The sequence below is a fragment of the Prosopis cineraria genome, unplaced genomic scaffold (genome assembly GCF_029017545.1).
Source record: "Prosopis cineraria cultivar Desert tree isolate PC_DT_omini unplaced genomic scaffold, ASM2901754v1 PC1, whole genome shotgun sequence".
In the NCBI taxonomy this organism is placed as follows: Eukaryota; Viridiplantae; Streptophyta; class Magnoliopsida; order Fabales; family Fabaceae; genus Prosopis; species Prosopis cineraria.
In genome coordinates, this window is record NW_026555332.1 from 26,756,560 (window position 1) to 26,772,228 (window position 15,669).

Sequence of the window (15,669 nt, forward strand, 5' to 3'; positions counted from 1 at the left end):
CTTTGTATAAAAGGAATACCCATTAATATCATAGGCACTCTAACATATAACATCAAAGTTAAGACCTCCAGCCAACCATTTAACTGTTTTAGAAACACCACTTTTATTCAAAATTTTCTGCTTGAACCAGTTCACAAAAGTCCTATTATGCTCTTTCAATAACTTTTGTTCTGTCATTCTCATTCGATAATTTTTTGCCTTTAAAAGTTCTTTATGAGAAGATATGTAATCTTTAACTTTATCAATATTATTCAAGATATATAAATGTACTTCTTGTAATTCATCATGATTCATGCTCTTCACTGATACTCCACGTGTGCCTTGACCATATTGCCTTTTCTCATGACGAGATTTAGGAAGTCCAATTGATTCTATACTTGACAAGTAATCATAACAAAACTCCATAGCTTCTTCAGCAACATATTTCTCAACTATTGATACTTCGGGTCGAAATGGATTTCTGACATATTCTTTCAGTATTTTCATGTTTCTCTCAACTGGGTACATCCATCGCAAATAAACAGGGCCACACAATTTTACCTCCCTTACTAGATGCACTATTAAGTGAACCATAATGTCAAAAATGTAGGAAGAAAGTGCATCTCAAGTTGGCACAAGATTGTACAAGCTTCTTGTTCTAACTCTTCCAATTTACGGGGATCAATAACTTTACTACATATAGCATTGAAAAAGAAACAAAGTCTAGTTATTGTAAGTCTTAAATCTTCTTTCAATATGCCTCAAATAGCTAAAGGTAATAGCTGTTGCATCAAGACATGGTAATCATGAGATTTTAAGCCTACCAGTTTCAACTCTTTCATAGATACAAGCTTCATAATATTTAAAGAATACCCTGAAGGAACTTTGATTCCATGTAAACACTCACAAAAACTTGTTTTCTCAGATTTGCATAATGTATGAGAGGCTGGGGGATAATAAGTTTGTTTACCTTCTGGTCTTGTGTGTAAGTCTTCTCGTATTCCCATTTCTTTCAAATCCAATCTTGCATTCACACCATCCTTAGTCTTACCTGGTATGTTCAGAAGTGTTCCAATAATACTATCACACACGTTTTTCTCCACGTGCATAACATCAATACAATGCCTTACTTCAAGATTGCGCCAATATGGGAGGTCAAAAAAGATAGACCTTTTTTTCCATGTGCTTTTTGCACAAGTATTCTTTTTAGTCTTACCGAAGACAATATTAATGTTTTTCACACCTTCATACACTTGATCCCCAGTCAAAGCATCCGGAGCATCATTGTGTTCTTGGTGACCATGAAAAGCTTTCTTCAATCTACGATATGGGTGATCTCGTCTAAGAAACCTCCGATGGCCAAGGTAGACTGTCTTCCTTCCATGTTGAAGTTAATGATAGTTTGTGCTTTCTTCACAAATTGGACAAGTTATCATACACATGTGCTCGTTCAAAAGCCTCTTCCCCAACATCATGGATCATGTCCTCTAATCGATCTTCATTCACTTCTACTTCATCATCAAGATTATCAACTCCTACATATTGAGATATGTTACTATAATTTTTCAATCGTTCACCATGCCAAATCCATATTGTATAATTTTTGCAAATCCCATCACAAACTAAATGCTCTCTTATTTTGGCAATACCTAGTCTCCTCTCATTGAAACAATTAACATAAGAACAATAGAACCTTTTACTATTGTCAACAGCATTTTTCTTAGCAAATTCTAAAAATTCTTTCACCCCATTATCATACTCGTCACTCGTTCGTCTAGCATTCATCTAACTACGATCCATGTGTCACCTCCTAAAGAATATAACTAATGTTATTACCTTCAAACTATTTCAAGAAACTAAGTTCCTAATTAAATTAAGATTTGAAAAAATTTCGGTAGAGTCTCCCCTGAAAATTGGATCTCCCAAGACTTTTAAAAAAAATTTACAAGAGAAAATTGACAATTTTAAACCAAATAAATGATCACATGCAACAACCTCAGGCCTTATGAAACTACTAACAGCACTCCCAGCAATAATCAATATCATTAAAAACTAAATTTAAGCAAATTAGGGAAAGAATGAATTTAAAAAAAATTTCGACAGAGTTTCCCCTAAAAATTAGACTTCCAAAAGTTTTAGAAAATTTTACACGAGAAAATTGACAATTTTAAACTAAATAAATGATCACATGCAACAACCTGAGGCCTTACGAAGCCACTAACAGCACTCCTAGCAAATATCAATATCATTAAAAATTAAATTTAAGCAAATTAGAGGAAAGAATGAATTCAAAAAAAAATTTGATAGAGTCTCCCCTAAAAATTGGACTTCCTAAAAGTTTTAGAAAATTTTACACGAGAAAATTAACAATTTCAAACCAAATAAATGATCACATGCAACAACCTGAGGCCTTATGAAGCCACTAACAACACTTCCAGCAACAATCAATATCATTAAAAACTAAATTTAAGCATTATAAAATTTAAGATTTTATATTCAACACATACCTGGGTGGCGGCAGCTGCAGCAACGGCTCAACACTAAGAGAGTGAGGAAGGGAGAAGAGTGGTGACAGGGCAGAGGCACTGAGGGGGGGCAAGAGGGAGGGAGAGGGGGCGGTGAGGGAGGGTTTGGGGAAGGGGACGAGGGGGAGGGGGAGATGGAGAGGGTAGGCGACGGGACGAGAGGGAGGGGGAGGGGGAGGGGGCTGGGCGGATGGGGGGGAGGGGGGCCGGCGAGGGAGGAGATGAGGGGGAGGTGGCGGCGAGGGAAGGGGAGACAAGGGGGAGGGCACGAGAGGGAGGAGAGTGAACTGATGAATGGAGGAAGTATAGTGGGATTTTAAAAAACACTTTTTACACCGGGTGCCTGGACACCTGGTGTAAAAAGTGTCAAATAATTCAATATAATTATAAAAATGCCACCGCCTTTATTTCTTACACCGTTTTCCTTCCAACCGATGTAAAAAGTACCCCATAAATTTTATATTTTGTACTAGTGGCATTTTGAAAGTTGAGGGACAGAATTGATCCATATTTGAGTTTAATGGCATTTGTGACATTTCCTATACAGTTTAGGGACAAAAATAAGGGAAAATTACAATGAGGTCCCACACATCAAACTTAAATACTCCTAGGTCCCATAAATAAGCCAAATTACCATGAAGTCCCATGGTCCTTAGGGGTAAATAATATTAAAACTAAAAAGACTCATTTGCCCTTGGCTAATTTAAAGGGGAAAAACAAAGGAAAAAGGAAGCAGAAACCCATTTTTGCACGTGATAGGGGCCCTTATTTTGAATTCTGAGGCATGATTGAAACTTTCCACTTTGCCTAAAATTAGTTAGGAAAAGTCCTTCTGATCAGGAAGCATCATCTTCTCCTCCATTTTCATCTTTCGTTCGCACCTTGGCTGAAACTGAAACCTTCCGCCATTATTCCTGTGCACGTTTTGCCATTCAAGGTCCTCATTTCTTCTTCGATTGTGAATTCTAGTGTTGATTGCGTGGATGCATCAAGTTTTCCTCTCCCGCTTTTTGATCTGTGTGTCGTAGAAGAGTATAGGGGGTGGTTTGTCGCTATTGGAAGTTTGATTCATGAGTTCTCTTCTCCCCTGTTCCATCGACTTCTCTATTTTCCTTCCCTTATCTGTGAACGCTGATTAAGGTGAGAAGCATAAGCATTAAACTTTTCTTCTTGTTGATCTTGTATGCATGGGTGTATGATTTAATTATCTATATTGCAAATTTTACCTCTTGTGCTCCTATACTTGTTTGATTGGGATTTTGAGCTTTGAAAATCTTGTAGTGTGAATGCTTGCAAGATTTATTTCTAACTGTACCTTTAGTTAAAAAAGATAAACTTGAAACTCTCAAAGTAGGATAACACTTATAAAAATTGTTGGAAGTCTGCCTGATGAAATATCTGAAGTAAACACTATTGAACAATTTGAAATACCCAACGTGGATTCTCTTGCTGTGGCTTGCAGTGACTTGTATGAGATATTCTTTCCAACACTTAATTTTGTTAAAAGTTTGATATTTTCGTTATTTACTGATGACAAGTGGGGTCAGGACATTAACAAGTTTACTTAGAAAATTGATAACTAGTGTACAGGGCATTAACAAGTGAGTGGTTGTTGGGTGATAACAAGTAAGGTTAGGAAATTGATAAGTAGTGTACTGAGCATTGATAAGTATGTGGTTATTTGCTGATGACAAGTAGGTTTAGAACATTAAGAAGTTCACTCAGGAAATTGACAACTCACACATGCTGACCTAAAGCATGGAGTGGGGACATTGGTCTAGACACATAAATAGCAACATGATAAATGTCAATGCTTATAAAACATCACACAAACACATTACATACCAATTGAACCACTATAACCATAGTCATAGAACTGAATCATGAAATTATTTATTCTCCATCAAGTAGCCTTGTTTAAGTTTGAAATGCTAAGAAAAACAAAGGAGAAAGAAGCTCGTTGATGAATTTACTTGGCTTCTTGTTGCAGAGTAGTTATTTTCTTCCAATCGTCTTCTAAAAACTTTTTGTCCAGAAGAGGCAATAGGATATTGTAGGAAATGAAAGTTTGAAAGTATACTCCACATTACCTTAATAGTCATGTAGCTATATATCTTATTTGTGCTTAGCATCCTTGCAAATGATTTTACATTATTAAAAGATTTCATCATCCAATAAGAAAACAAGAATCCATATCTTAAAGCTAATGTAGAGCCCTTTAAAATTACTTGTGTAATTAAGGGCACTATAGTTCTCTAGCAAAACCATCTCTCCATGAAAATCTACTATTTCCCTCTCTACTGTCACCAGTTCTTCATTAGAATCCTTGGCCTTGGAAACTCTATCTTGCAACTCCTACATTATTTACAAGCACAAAGCATAGGTCAAATGGTGACTGAACCTTAAAAATTTTTTACTCGCCCTATATACAAAATGACACATGACTTTTACACAGAAAAATCTAGGGAATCGACAAGTAGGATTCATAAAAGACTCATCCATGTTACCTGATGCACGTCTACAGTAGGGTGAGGACAATAACAACTTGACTTAGGAAATTGACAAGTAGTGTACAAGATATTGACAACTGAATGGTTATTTGTTGATGACAAGTAAGGTTAGGACATTAACAACTTGTATTAGGAAATTTACAAGCATGTATATATAGTTGTACATGTAGGTGGTTAATGTGTGTCATACATGTTGTGATTCTAATTTTCACTAATATTAAATTGTGTGAATTTTCAATTGATTGTAGATGAAGGGAGAAAGGAAGGCCAATATTTCTGGTTATGCAAAGTTTGTAGAAGAATTCTACAAGAAAAAAAAGGAGAAATATAAATCAATTGGTTAAGGACAGGGAGATTTGACAAAAGCATGGGACAAGTTGTCACCAGCAAAGAATGAGGAATACTCAAAGAAAGCAAAGGAAGAGAAAGGAGAGATAGCTATAAAATATACTGTACCCTTTCACACTCGTTGCTCTCCCAGTCAATTTTCAGAAATTGCAAAATATGTTAGGGGAAAGGACAAATTAAGGAAAAAGGTGCGAGAAGATTGGCTTTGACAAACTACTGAGCATAGGATGCAAGAAAATACACAGAGATATCTGTGGAGAGTTGATGTGGGCACTTGACCCTCCAACCCAAGAAATATGCATTAGAGGGAAAGTAAGAAAAATAAATACAAAGGATGTATAAAATTTGCTAGGTATAAAGAGTAAAGGCAAAGAGATAACTGGAGAAGTAGATATCAATGATAAATCATTCAAGAAATTGAAGGAAACTTACTTTAGAATGCCCTACAAGAATATTTTGAAAATGATAACATTCGAAAAAGAGGATACACAGTTCGAGTTGTTGTTTCTAATGTATACTTTAAGAACTTTGCTCTGTCTAACAACAAATATAGGGGTTAATGATCGCGTTTTGAAGGTTGTACATGAAACACGTAAAGGAATTGGTAAATATGATTGGGCAACGTATGTGTTGACTGAACTATGCAATGAAGTGGACATGTGGAAGCAACAACTCAATAAAGGGAAGACAACTGGAAGGAAGAATGTTGGAGGATGCATCTATTTCCTCATGGTAAGTGTGTGGTTGTAATTTATAACTTGACAGAATACAGATCATTATATCTTCAAAGTAACGTGTCAAAGTTTATATAGGTTTATTGCTTCTAGTATTTTCTGCTTGGCTAAGAAGAAGCACCTAAGCTTGATGATGCCCTCACATATTGGGATGAGGAGAAGGTTGTCGAAAGGGTAAAGGTAAAGAAGAAGAGCATCCGTGACATATTGCATGATCCTAATAGTACAAATGCTAGTTCTTCTACTAAGTTTTATCCAACATGTGTTTTAAGTCACTTGATATGTATAAAATGTGATCCTGCATTCATTTACCAATTTTTCCATGCTGACATATAATTTGTTTTGTAGGAAATAAGGAAGATGTATGCAAGAGTAGTGTCTACACTTGGTGAGGAGCTGATGAACCTACAAATAAAGCTTCTACAGGATTCAGAAAATGTTGAGAAGACAGAAGGAGAGTGTGACAAAATAGAAGAAGTACATAAGGATTATGAAGAGGAGGACAAAGAAGAGGAAGAGGAAGCTGATGAAGATAATTCATAAGAGGCTGATGATGATGAAGAAGGCAAAGGAAAGGACGAAGAGGCTAATAAGAAAAGCTCTGGAGAAAGTGAAGAAGGAGATGAGCAAGGAGTTGAGGAGAATGCTGAACTGGGTGAAGAGAAAGATGAGAGCATGGATGAAAGAGGGGAAGAAGAGAAGGGGGAAGTGGGAGAATTAAGTACACATGAAGATGAAGCAAAAGAAAAAGAAGCTGTAGAAGGGATCAGAGAACTGCAGATTGTAGAAGTAAGAGAATGTAGAAGATCAAAAAAGTACAAAAGACCTGCCATGAAGTCTCCTTGGGTTAGACCTAGTCAGAGGAGGAAACTAGCTGAGAAGGAGCATTTATTTCAGATGTGCACAATATCGTGTGATGAAAACGAGGGAGGGAGGTAAGTCATCACACTTAATCAAAAAACACACCACCTAAACTTTGTTATTAATCAAATGGTTTTTCTTTTCTTCAATAGGACCTTTGTGCAGATGTATGGATATTTCTTAACTCGTGCTGAGCTTCAATGTCTTGGTGGAACCAAATGGATCAGCGATAAGGTATAAAATCTGTAGTAAATGAAATAATTTTTCCACTATACGAATATTAACTTACTACTCTTGTAATTCTATTTTTCCAATTTCAGTTGATGACAATGGTTGCCAGGACATTGGTTGGAGATCAAAAAGAGAATGAAGGCCAAGTTAAGAGGCACGTGTTTGGTTCAGAGTTCATGGGAAAAATGGTAAACAACCCCTAGTCCTAGACTATTGTTGACAACAGCAGAGAGATACTACCTGAGTACTTGGGATATAATATTGGAGATTGTGACTTCGTCTTTGGTCTTGCCCTATTTGTTGGCTATTGGTGGTGCTATGTCTTTGAGACCAAGACAAAGAACTTCTATGTCTTGGATTCATTGGTGAGTATTTTTGAGTATGAGTGGAGAAAGAAAGAGGAAGAGAATATTAAAAAGGGCAAGAAGCCTCCTATGAAGAAGAGGAAAAAATAGGACAAGCAGATGTGAAGGAAAAGCTAGCACAGGCTTGTGTATGTCTGCACTTGTCAGTTACTTCATATTGACTTGTCATTTCCTTATGCATAGTTATTAATAGACATCTGGGTAAAGGGGAATGACAACTGGGAAAGGGAGAATGACAACTAGGTGAGGTGCATTCACAACTCACTATGTTCCAGGTATAACAAGGGCCTTTTTAATTAGGACAATTATCGTTAACAACTAGGTAAGGGGGAATGACAACTGGGAAAGGGGGATTCACAAGTCATGTGAGAGGAATGACAACTTCCTATTCATTCATTTTCAACAAGACTTACACCAGTATTTACAACTTGAACATGTAGAACAGGTGTACAAGCATCATCATCCATGCATTAATATAATATTGACAACCTATTCTAAAAATAACTACATGAGCTGTATGGATATACTATACTTTCAGATGTATTTATAAAAAAGTACCATATGTATTTACAAAAAAATACCATATATAGTTACAACAAAATATCAGCTACATAATCAAAAAAATTGTATCTTGCCAACATTAATCAGCATGGATTAGGGTTCTTGTAGGTCTTGAAAGTATGACCAGCCTCATGACATCTTCTACAATGATAAAGCCTTTTCTTTTGAAATTGAGATTCATGTCTTTTCGTCTTAGGTCTTCCTAGAGGCCTTCTGGTCTTCGGTGGCTCCAAGAATGTTTAGGTTAACATATTTGTTACTGTTAGTGCACCTAGCTGTGGAATATTATGTGTGGACACAAGCCTCATACTGTGAGCATAAATTTTCTGCTGTGATATCAACTTATAGCATTCATCCACAAATATGTACACATTTTCATGAACCAGCTTTGTTGCTGCAATGCATGTGCATAAGGTATTCCACTCATTTGCCATGCCAAATAAGTGCACTCGTGTTTTGCAATAACTACAGTCAAATGAATTATTCCATTAAAATAAAAGGTTTGTACTAATATCTAATTTTCTCCATAAAATTGTGCATGCAAATTTTCAGCCCTTACAACTTGCTTCATCAGTTTTGCCTCTATATTAGGTCCTACCCCATCTTTCCAATTAATCATAGCCATTTTGGATGCTAGCATCTTGTTTGCCAACTTCTCCTGATGCTCATGTATTAAAACATCAATATTGTACTTTTGCTCCTTCACAATCCAAGCGTTAAATAATTCAGCAAGATTTGTTGTAATGTTATCCCATTGTTTATAAGGAAACTTACATTGTGCCCATCGATCTACATCCCCTTGGGCTTCTACCCATTGTGCCAATTGTAGACTGAACAATCTAAGGTTCCCTATGGCAATATTAAATTCTTCCTCATGCCTAGCATAAGCAACAGCATCAAGCAATTTCAGTGCAGCCTCCTTGCTATTCCTTGATGTCCTCCTCTGACCTCTATTGATTTTTACATATTCAGCACTAAAATTTTCCTTCATATGACAGTAGTAATATGCAAGTCTCTCGCCACCAGAAATAGCTTGCATAACCCAACAATGGCATTATGCCTATCAGAAACTAATGTTATCTCAATTGATCTTATGATATCTTTGACATTTTCGAGAAACCAAGACCAATCTTCAAATGTTTCCCCACTCACAATAGCATATGCTAGCAGAAATAGGTCATTGTTCGTGTCATAAGCAGAAGCTGCCAACACTGTTCCCTTGTATGGACCGCTTAGAAAGCATCCATTTATATAAAGTATGTGTCGATAACCTTCTAGAAGACACAAAATACAAAATCCATATGCAATGAATAACCTCTCAAATCTGTTGCTATCAAAGGCTTCCCATTTCGCAACTGTCGTCGGATCAGTTTCCCTTAATATATAGAAATCTAAGGGATTATCATATAAGAATCTTGTGGAAGACCATGTATATCTTGTAATGCTTTTTCTCTTCCCCCATATGCTTGACTGTATGTCAATCGCATACCGTACTCTCTATACAAGTCTCTTCTAATTTCATTCGTACTCTTGTCTATAGTAGACCTCAAAGCATTAGCAATGATCAGTGAAGTTAAATCTGCTCTTGCCCGGTGTGAAACAATAAGCTTATCTTGTGCATTGTGGATGTGCTTGCCATTGAATTTTGTTACCCTCAAAAAGTCACTATGCTTTCCTATTGAATATGCTACAATACTCCATGGACATCCCTCAACCTTGCACTTAGCAATGACCTTTTTCATATTGTTCTTCTTAAACTTGTATAAAAACTTGTGCCTAATACTATGCTTGTACAAAGTTTGTTTAAAGGCAACTGCATCGGTAAACATTTAGCCCTTACCTACAAACAAGTCCTTCCATTTCGTTGAATTCATTTCAGGTATTGGTGTAGGCACTATTTGTACAGCACATTCTAATGGCAAGTCTTGAATCTCAAGATACAAACTAAGTAGAGATAAAGACCCTCCCTTTGAACCTCCCAATAAATTATCAATCCTGTAGAAAATTACAATCTGAGCGCATTAGTAATTCTACATTTTAATATTATATATGTTAACAGAAATAATTAACACAACTTACACATGTTGGTACTCAGTTGGGTCATCTATTGAAGCTTGTGCAGTGTCATTTTCATTTGCAACTATATATACATGTTCACTTTCTTCATTGTACTTAATTAAATGTTCTACTCCATCATCATCAACAAGATCTATAAGTGTGCTTCTGTCAATACTGAGTATAAACTTCATCTCACTTCGAATGTTTTCGCACCCCATAATTGCGGATAACATTCTTCTCAACTCTTTATAACTTGTCCCTTCTTTTATACTTCTTATTCTTACACTCCTACCCACATATTGCATACTACCTTGGCCATCATATGCAATTTTTTCTCCTATATGAAAAAAACATAATAGATGTTTTCTAGAAGTACTAGCTATCTTTCATGTCAACCTGCATCATACACAACATATTGACAATCACCTACTACATTTTGACAACTTAAACTTTAGCAATTAACAACACACACAAGATATTGTCAACCTATGCTGCACACAACATAGTGACAACTACCCATGCCATATTAACAACTTAACCTTCATCTATTAACAATATATACAAGGTATTCTCAACCTGCACGTCACACAACATATTGACAACTATTCATAGCATATTGACAACTTATGCTTCAGCTATTAACAACATATCTTACTATCATATGACAGACTCATCAACTCAACCAAGTAGCACTAGATTCTGGAATAAACTATTACTAATACAACCCCAATGACCACCTATGACAGATATATCGACCAAGAGAGAAAGAGAAAGAGACCATCCATGACTTATATACCCATAAGGAGAGAAAGAGGAAACCCTATTCTACCAACAAACCATAAAATGCTAGATTAAATGATTAACAGGGAGTATATGCAAACTAATTTCATCATTTATTTACTTCCGTGAGGTCACAATATCAGATTCATTGAAGCTCGAACTTGGGTGCAAGGATGTTCGAATGTGGGCCCTCTTCCTTCACAGACTCCTACATACCTCAAACTAAAGATCATTACAAGAATGGGTTCATCTTCTAGCTACAAGTTGATCTTTCCATATGCCATTCCGAGGACACTTGCAAGATGCATCTCAGCTGCTGTTGCTTCTATCACGTGCGAAAACCAGTCTTCTTTCCTCTTTCCTTCTTTTCTCCCCTTTTAATATTCCAAGGGCAAATGGGTCTTTTTAGTTTTAATATTATTTACCCCTAAGGACCATGGGATTTCAGAGTAATTTGGCTTATTCATGGGATCTAGGAGTATTTAAGTTTGATGAGTGGGATCTTATTGTAATTTTTCCCAAGAATAATCCTTAACCCCTTTTAAACTTTACAATTTTTATTAAAAAAAAGGGCTTTGAAACTAAATCTATAAAATATATGTGTGTGTGTGTGAACAATATGATTAAAAGACATTGTTAATTCAATAAGTTCATGCTCCATTTCCTTTTTACCTGAATGTTGGTCCTATAGTTGACCAATGCATCGGAGCTCTGGTGGTAGTGTGGTCTTCTCGCCGGCAATGGAGATTTGGCAGCCACTAGCCACAATAATGGTGGCAAGTTAAAAAAAATGAAAAATGGGTATTTTAGTAATTGACGTGCAAAATTTTACTATAATTGAGGGCCTTGGGTTTGTAGTGATTTTCATAAAGCTTTGGGTCTTAATTGCAATATTTCAAAGGATCCTAATTGATTTTTTTTTAAAAAAAGGTCAAAATTTGACCCCAATAGTCCAAAACATGTATTTAGAAGGAAAAAAAAAAGGTCTATATTAAGCAGTCCCATTTTCTGCGCAAAATGGGCAACGGCAACACTGTAGGTTAGATTTAAAAAAAAAACAAAAACAAAAAACAAAAGCAGAGAAACTTATGCCCAAAATTCATGGTGGCCCATTAAACAGAAAATCTAAATGTGCGGCTTGAATAAATATTTTTAATCAAATATGAGAAAAGAATAAATTTTTTTGGACAACTTATATAATTAATCTTACACAGGAGTTTATTCCATTTTCAAAAAAGAGGATTTAATTAAGTATGGAGCAGTCAAAGAGTTGAAGCAAAAATTTATTCATTTTTTTTACCAGCAATGGTTGTGTTCAATTAAATCAAGACATGTATGTAAATTTTTTTTATAAATTATTTATTTTGTAACAAATTTTTGTTATAATATTATTAATTCAAGATTCACTTGTTTTGAAATGATTGGAGAAAAATTATATTCAATATATTAGCCTCAGAGTCTAAGTCTTTTTCAAAAATAAATATGAAAGAAACTTTGTTTGATGTGCATGAAAACAAAGCATTTTGCCAAGCAATATTTGGTAGAATAACAAAAGAGGAAAAATAAATAGAAATAAAAAATAATCAAATGTTTAAATTACTCATGGTTCCAATAAAATATAAGGTAGAAAATATTCGAGTTGTTTCAGATTTTAAACGAAGTTTATGATGAACCTCAATTTTCCCAACATACGTAATTTTTCAATTTTTGAAATGAACCACAAACCCAAATCTGTCAGCATCAACTATAACCGAATACGAAAGAAGCGTGAAGAGCCGAAGAGCATCAGATGAAGCAACCAAAAACACAATCTAAATGGGTATTATTTAAGCTAAGAACAAAATAAATACGAGCATTTTTCAAAATAAATTTTACTAAAATATCATTAAATTTTATAAAAAAAAGCATTAAGTATAAATAAGTAGAATTTTAGAAATAGTCCTAATAAAAGGAGTAATTAAAACAAAATAAATTATGAGAATATAATTTAAAATTGAGAAAAACTTGGAGAAGCTGCAGATTAATGTTCCCTTATTTGAATGTCACATGTTTCTCTGTGCATATATTGAAAAGAGAGCAAATCATTTCAAGTTTAGATTCATGTATTTCTATGAAATTTTTTAAATATTTTTTATTTTACTATCTTTTAATAAAATACAAGATCTTCTCTCTTTCTCTTAAAAAATCAAATTTCAAAAAATTCACCTATTCTTAATTTCAATCCATTCCCTTTGAAAAATTTTTAGTACAAGCCAAAATATGCTTACCCAAAATTTTGAACAAGCAGATCAAATCTAGTCAAAGTCATCAACTTGCCTTTTTTTCTTATTAAATACAACTATCCTTTATTTATGGATCAAGCTAGTAGGTCTACATTGACAACAAAGCTCAGCTAATGAGCATTTAATATAACTGTATATTTAAGATTCAAACTCAAAATTATTGGTTAAACTAACACAACCCCTTGCTAGTTGAGCTACGTGCTAGTTAGTTAAATTTGCCATTGTTTGTTTATCCCCAATCTTGAGTTTGCCCTTTCCACATTTGTTTTCCTTAATTCATCATTACTCTAAAATTTTTGTTTATATTTAATAGTCATTTTTATCCTTGAATTGTAAAAATAAAAAAAAAGTCACAAATGCTTCTAAACTCAACCATGGGTTAATTCTATCCCTCAACTTTAAAGATTCCCTTTCTCATCACTCTTTTATTTTCTCATCATTAGTTGATTGTTAGTGGGCCTCACATTATATTTTTAATATAAAATATTTGAGTTAAAAGGTAAAAATGACCTTTAATCTAATAACAAATATTAAAAAATAGTGAGACCCACTAATGACTAACGGACGTTAAGTGTTTTAATGTTAGAGTGATGATAGAGTGAATCTTTAAAGTAGAGAAAAAAAAGTGACTCATAGTTGAGTTTATAGGCATTTGTGACCTTTCATGTATAATTTAGAGATAAAAATAACCCTCAACCCTATTATATAATAGGAGTAATAAGACTTTTGTATATCCAATTCTTTAATAGATTCCTTTACAAATTATGGTGCTAGCAAGCTTTCCCCATTTACAACATCTTTGTTCTTCGTAATTAATTGTGCAATCCAAAACTATATTATTTGTTCTGCCAAAAAAGAAACATATTTGGTTGGCTTACTAGAAATTTAAGGGAACGCTTTCAGCAATGTCGTGTCTGCTTTCATCAAAATAACTTGTAAAAGGGACCGAATTGTGACATATTTGATCCTGAAAGTAACTAATAATAGAGGAGTAGACACATCTTCTTATCAAATACTCCTTTTGTTAAAAAATATAAGATAATTTTTGAGGAGTTGGATGTTAAAAAATGTAAGACATTTTTAATCTTTTAAGGTATAATCATTACTTCTTCTTTTTTTTTTTTCAAAAGTACTCTTATTGAATAGATCACTTTATATTTTTAGGTGTAAATGAGGGTAAATATGAAAAGATTGAGTTAATTTAAAGATAAATAACTACTTTATTTGGAGGTAAAATTCAGTTAAAAATGTCTTATATTTTTAAACAGAGGGAGCATGTATTTTAATTTTATTCATTTGTTTATTTGAGTATTTAAAAGTGTAATTATACAGGCATGAAAGAGTGCCACGAGCTTAACTTTTGTACTTTGCAACTTGCTTGGGAGATATGCAATAGCTTTTGAATGTTTCGACAAAAATAAAAAAAGAGAGAGAAGAAAATAATTTGGACACTGAAGAAATTGATATTGTTGCCCTCTATAATAATGGTGAAACTGATGAACGAGGGCCTCAGAATGAATATTGATGACATAGTGGTCCATGCAAGGCACTGTAGACATACATCAGACTTTTCAACCATTGAAGCTGATATAACATTCAAGGGGCCCCTTATTGGATTGAACAGAATTGACATGCATTGATTGTAGTGAAAGACTTGGAGTCTTCATAATAAGGTGGAGACTCTAGCATTGACAATTCATGAATGGAAGAACCACATACAATAGGCCGGTCTATGATGATTTATAAGTTTCATCTCGCACATCCATCACCCACTGGATCCTAATCCTTCTTCAACAATAATATCTTCATTCAAAGTCCCGCCAAGCTTTTTCTTGTCTTCTTTGTTCATCATCTCCATCAAAAGACTCAAGGCCTAACACACTACTATAGAAAAGAAAATATTGAACGGTTATGTTTGTCTATATTGGACGGTTCAGACTGTCATATATTGATAAAACAAATATTGGACGGTTATTAGAACCGTCCAATATATAATATTGGATGGTTCAAAAATCCGTCCAATATAGTGTCAGAATGGGGTGTACAGGGAAAAAATATATTGGATGGTTATTTTAAGAACCGTCCAATATATGGACATATTGGACGGTTATTATTAGAACCTTCAAACATATTGGACGATTCTAATAATAATCGTCCAATATATTGTAATTTTTTTTAATACGCTAGCTACATTTTTTGCAACCCCCCTACAACAATATAATGCAAATACAGACCAGTCCAATCCAATTCAATTCAATCCATAATCATACTAAACTAAATTGAATTATAGTAAACTAATAACTTTATTAAAATAAAAAAAATTGTTACCTATACAATTGCTCAACATAGTACTAAGTAAAACAAAGTTGTTTGCTAGACTAAACCAAAATTATTCTAAATTATAAAAACTAAAATGAAAAAGTGAAATTTACTTA